Genomic DNA, 6294 nt, shown 5'->3' with positions numbered 1-6294 from the left:
TCCGCATTCTTACAAGACAAATCCGCAAGAGTTTGTAATTGCCTATTCACCCCCCCCTCTAGGCGACATCTCGATCTTTCAACTAACCCTTGCCGAAGTTTACGAGGCCCTCCAGTAGAAGGAAAAGATGAAATCTATGGTGTAGGCAGAGGGTTCGTCATCTAAGGTAGAAGCACTGCAGGTCCGAGGCAGGACCGAGTACAGAAAACAACAACAAAAACAAAGATAAGAGCAAGACCGACAGATGTCACTCAAAATCCAAGGGACGAGATAGTAATTTTTGCAAGTATTGTCAGAAAACTAACCACAATATTCATGATTGTTGAAAGTTGCAGAACAAGGAGAAAAGAAACGGTACATACCAACCGAAAAACAAATATGATGGTGATGGTAAGGCTGGTGTTGTTTCTAGTGATAATTCTGATGATGATTGCCTAGTTGTGTTTGCCGGTTGTGTTTCTGGTAATGACGAGTGGATACTTGATTTTGCATGTTCGGTAACAAAGACTGATTCAGTTCTTATGAGTTTATGCAGGGTAGAGATGTTGTGCGTATGGGAGATAACCGTGGGCATTGGCTCCATTCGGATCAAGATGCATGATGGCATGACACACACACCGACGGATGTGAGACCCTTTCCTTGCATGGCCAAAAATTTGATCTCTCTCAGTACCCTTGATGTTGATGGGTACGAACACTCTGGTTCTCACAGAGTTCTGAAGGTATCAAAACGTTCTCTCGTTGACATGATTGGTGATATGAATTCTGCAAAATTTTATGTTCTTAGAGGTAGCACTTTCTCTGGTATTTCTGCTGCTGTTATTCCTGATGAACCCGGTAAAACTAATCTGTGGCATAAGCGTCTTGGACATTATAGTGAATATGGGATGGCAGAATTGCACATGAGAGACCTGCTAGATGGCTGCAATTTAAGTAAGTTTGAGTTCTGTGAACACTGCAATTTTGGTAAGCATAAAAGAGTTAAATTCAATGCTTTCATTCATACCACTAAAGGGATTTTAGATTGTGTGCATGCTTGTGTGTGATGACCTTCCCGCAAGACTTCTCTTGGTGGTGCAAATTACATGCTCACTATCATTAATGATTACTACCGAAAAGTGTGGTCTTTATTTCTGTAACATAAATCTGATGATTTTGATGCTTTTAGAAAGTGGAAAGTTATGGTAGAGAAGCAAACGAAAAGGAAAGTTAAATTGGTTCGTACTGACAATGGTATGGAGTTTTGTTTCACTGTTTTTAATGATTACTGAAGCGATGAAGGCATTATTAGGCACCACACCATCCCATACACTCCTCAACAGAATGGTGTGGCTGAGAGGATGAACAAAACCATAATCTCCAAGGCTCGTTGCATGGTCTCCAATGCTGGTATGCATAGACGTTTTTGGGCTGAAGCAGCCTCCACCGCTTGTTGCTTGATAAACATGTCACCTTGCATTCTGCTTGATAAGAAAACTCCTATTGAGGTAGGGTCTGGTTCACTTATTGATTATTCACAGTTGAGCGTTTTCGGTTGCACTGCTTATGCACATGTTGATAATGGAAAGCTGGAGCCTAGGGCTGTTAAGTGTGTGTTTCTTGGTTATGGTTCAGGATTTAAGGCATACAAGTTATGAAATCCTGAAACTAAGAAAGTTTTGCATAGCAAGAATGTTGTCTTTAATGAGGTTGTCATGTTTTATAAGAGTTCATCTACAGATGTTTCTGATGCTACTGATTTTTCAGATGTTTCTAATGATGAGCAAAAAAGTATTAGCGTGCAGGTGGAGTACGTGGAGGAGAAATAAAATGATGTTGCTGAAATTGATAACATTGTTGTTCAACACTCATCACTTGTTTTGCAGCGAACAAATAGTTTCATTGATGCTGATAGATCGAGGCATAACAAAGGTCCACATCCTCGTTTAATTGAAGAGTGTAATCTTTTTCATTATGCTTTAAATTGTGCTGAAGAGGTGGAGCATGATACTGAACCTGCTACATATGTTGAGGCCGTTGCATCCATTGACCGCGAGAAGTGGATTTCTGCTATGCAAGAGGAGATGCAACCGCTTGACAAAAATGGTACATGGGATGTTGTGCGTTTGCCTAAACAAAAGAAGGTTCTCCGTTGTAAGTGGACATTTAAAAGAAAGGAAGGTTTGTCTCCTAATGAGCCTCCGAGGTTTAATGCAAGGTTATTAGCAAAAGATTTCAGCCAAATTCCAGGTATTGATTATAATGATGTGTTCTCTCCGGTTGTGAAGCATAGCTTCATTCGTGCATTCTTTGGTATTGTGGCTGTGCGTGATCTTGAGCTTGAGCAGTTAGATGTGAAGATTGTTTTTCTGCATGAAGAACTTGAGGAGAACATATACATGGACCAGCATGAAGGTTTTGTTGTGCCTGGTAAGGAGGGTCTTGTTTAGAAGTTAAAGAGGTCCTTTTATGGTCTGAAACAGTGGTACAAAAGTTTAATTCATTTATCCTTGCACATGATTTTAAGAGATCTCAGTATGATAGCTTGATAGTTGTGTTTACATCAAGTTTGTTAATGAATCACCTATATATTTGGTGTTATATGTTGATGATATGTGATTGCTGCCAAGAGCAAGAAAGATATCACTACTTTGAAAGCACAATTAAGTAGCGAATTTGACATGAAGGATCTTGGTGCTGCTAAGAAAATAATAGGTATGGAAATTATAATAGAAAGAAAATCTAGTGTGTTATTTCTTAGTTAGCAAAATTACATTAAGAAAGTCCTTCAACGTTTTAATATGCATGATGCAAAGTCTGTTAGTACAACTATTGCTCCTCACTTCAAATTCTCAGCATTGTAATGTTCTAGTACTAATGGAGATATTGAGTACATGTCACGAGTTCCATATTCTAGTGTTGTTGGTTCCTTGATGAATGCCATGGTTTCTTTTCACCCTGATTTGTCATATGCTATGAGTTTGGTCAGTCGATACATGGCTAATCCTGGTAAAGAATATTAGAAAGTTGTTCAGTGGATTTTCAAGTACTTTCGTGGCACATCTTAAACTTGCTTGAAGTTCGGCAAGACCGGTGATGGACTCACTGACTATGTGGATTCAGATTTTGCTGCCGACTTGGATAAGAGAAGGTCCCTCACAGGTTATGTGTTTACTATTGGTGGATATGTTGTGAGTTGGAAGGCAACATTACAACCTGTTGTTGCCCAATCGACAATCGAAGCAGAATATATGGCTATTGATGAAGTTTGTAAATAGTCTGTTTTGTTGAAAGATTTATATGCTGGGCTTTGTGGAGGTGATTCTTGCATTAACTTGTTTTGTGACAGTTAAAGTGCAATATACCTTACTAAAGATCAAATACTAAAGATCAAATGTTCCATGAGAGAACAAAGCACATTGATATCAAGTACCATTATGTTCGCGACATTGTTGTTCAAGGTAAACTAAAGGTATGCATGATAAGTACTCATGATAATCATGCTGATATGATGACAAAGCCACTTCATGTTGCGAAATTTGAGATTTGCTCGATCTTGGTTGGTATACCTGTTTATTGATGCCAACAAATGTTTTGTTTGTTGTTTAGAAAATTGTTAAAGTTCATGCTATAATATGAAATTTATCTCAAAGTGAAATTTGTCATATTGTGATCTAAATTTATGCTAAAGGGCAGTGGCGGAGCCACGGCCCGGCATGCCCGGGCAGCTGTCCGGGCTAAGCTGGTGCACTTCCTTATTATATTAGCATGCCATTGTTGATTAAAGTAGATAACCTTGTGGGCAAACGCTACTTAATGAAAATGTATGAAGACTTTGCCCAGGCTCCAAGTTCGAGCTAGCTCTACCACTGCTAAAGGGAGACTAACTTCTAACGAGCGGAGCGAGACCGTTGTTGGATAGGCTCGGGCCGAACACCTGTTCGTTGTTGGATAGGCTCGGGCCGAACACCTATTCAAACCAAGGAAAAAATAGCGCGCTATAATAAAATAGCGTCGGCCAAAAAATACGCTATTAGCGTGAGCGCGCTATAGCACGCTATAGCCCCGAAATGATGTAGCGTGACATATCCAAAAATACTATAGCGTCCTATTAACGCCGAAATAACATTAGAGAATCCTAGGCACAAAGGCACCACCCACTATCGAGTCAGTCGCCGTACACAATCACCTCGTGATGTAAGCAACGAAGTCATTAAGGGCTTTGCTCGAGGAGCCGCCATCTGCTACGGAGGCACGAATAGCCTCGCCAAGAACCTTCGCCCGATGCCGCATTGCCATCCTTTTGTCTGAGACCATCGCCTCTTCGATCACGCCCTGGATGGCCGCCGCCGGTACCACCTCACTGTGCTTCCCCCATGGTCGCACGAGAAGGCCGACCTTGAGGTACTTGCAGAGAAACTCCGCGTCCCACGGCTGATCGGAGTGCATTGGCCAGGCGAGGATCGGCTTGCCGTGGCTTAAGCTTTCCATGGTGGAGTTCCAGCCGCAGTGGCTCATGAACGTCGCCGTGGCAGCGTGCGCCAGAATCTCCAGCTGCGGCGCCCAACCGGTGATCACCAGTCCCGTCCCCTTGGTTTCTCTAGTGAACTCGGACAGCAGCTTCTCGTAGGGACTCTCGCCGCCCGACTCTGCGAATATGTCGGCCCGGTCGGCGTCGCGCAGTACCCAGATGAACCTCTGTTTGCTGCCCTTGATCGCCGCGGCCATCTCCGCAATCTGCTCAACCCGAAAAGACGTCGTCGTCCCGAAGGAGACGTAGAGGACCGATGCCTCTGGCTGCTTGTCGAGCCAGTCCATGCAGTGGTGGCGCGTCTTCCCCGGCGTTTGGGCTCTCGCGTCCAGCAGCGGGTTGAGCGGCCCGACGGCAAAGAGCTTCTTCTCCTTGAATTCCGTGTGGTCGGCGATGGCGTCGATGAATTCGCCCTCAAGCGCGCGGCAGGTGTTCATGACGAGGCCGGACGAGGGCACGACTCCCCTGTCCCGCACCTCCCCCGTTGTCCGGAAGACGTACTCCGTGAACTCCTTGGTCGTGCACGCGTCGATGGGGAGGAAGTGGAGGTCGTGGTCGCGCAGCAGCTTGTGCTCACCGTCCAGCCACCCCATGCTGTACGAGATGGCCACGCACTGCAGCCCGAAGGCCTCGCCGTTGCTCAGCCGCGACGCCTCGACGGCGGCGAAGGCGTTCATGTTGTCGTACACGACGACCACACGACGGTGGGTTGCTGACAGATGCTCGAGAAGCACGGCGAGAGGGCGCGCGCGGCGGCGGTGAAGGTCTCCCACATGGGCATCAGGTGGCTGGGGAAGGGAGACGCGGCGGTCGGGTCGGGGGCCGGGGACTCGTAGGTGGAGACGTCGAGGTCGTGGAACTGGATGGAGGCGAGCGCCTTGGGGTCCCAGCCGTGCACGCGCGCCTGCGCCTGCCGGACGTGCGCCGCCGGCGCTGCGTAGTGCACGGATAATCCCCGCGATGCGACCAGCAGGGAGAGGTGCATCAGCTGGTTCAGGTGGCCCTGCGCCGGGAAGGGCACCGCGACAAAGGCCACAGACTCCATCGAGTGGACCGCCATTGAATTTTGCCTCTGTACTGTACCAGTACTTCTACACTTGTTGTGTTGCTCAGATTGAGAATCACAGTCGCAATATATAGATAGACAAAAATAGAGATATCATAGTTAATATCATGCATGTCTATAATTAATGACGAGAGATCATGGTATAATATGCACTAATACTAGAAAATAAATGTTACATAAATCTTGTACTCCCTCTCTCACAGTTTATTAGGCGTGCGCGTACCTATAGATCGCAAATTTAATCAAGTTAGCATTAGTTATATGTTATAAAAATTATATTATTAGAAAATTTAGATATTCTAGTTTCTAATGATATAATTTTTATATTATATAATTTGAATTATATATGTCAAATTGACGATATAGGGATACGGAAAAGACTATTAAATTAAGATTCTGCAGATTATTAAAAATAGAAGAATTATGACAGTACTACTCCCTCAGTTCTAAGTTAAGATGCTTAACTTTTTTAGATATGGATATATCTACAGTAGCATTTTTTTAATGGAGAGAGTGCATGTATTATAGAGAATTTAGGTCAGCATGCATGCATCGCAATTAAACTAACGTATCAGAGCCGAATTAAATTTCCGAGATATGTGATTCTAAAATATACTCACTACCATCTCCGTTCCTATGAACGACAAGGGGCACGTCATTTCAAGATAAATTTTAATCACACAAATTGAACAAAAATATCTCAATTATATAGTACATA

General features: G+C 44.1%; 1 pseudogene; it reads right to left on the bottom strand.

The window, feature by feature from the left end:
- Window positions 1-4153: 4153 nt before the first annotated feature.
- LOC124676031 lies at window positions 4154-5570 on the bottom strand (annotated as a pseudogene).
- Between the last annotated feature and the right edge of the window lie 724 nt (window positions 5571-6294).

This window comes from Lolium rigidum, chromosome 7 (genome assembly GCF_022539505.1).
Source record: "Lolium rigidum isolate FL_2022 chromosome 7, APGP_CSIRO_Lrig_0.1, whole genome shotgun sequence".
Classification (NCBI taxonomy): Eukaryota; Viridiplantae; Streptophyta; class Magnoliopsida; order Poales; family Poaceae; genus Lolium; species Lolium rigidum.
This window is presented reverse-complemented; position numbering and strand designations above follow the sequence as displayed.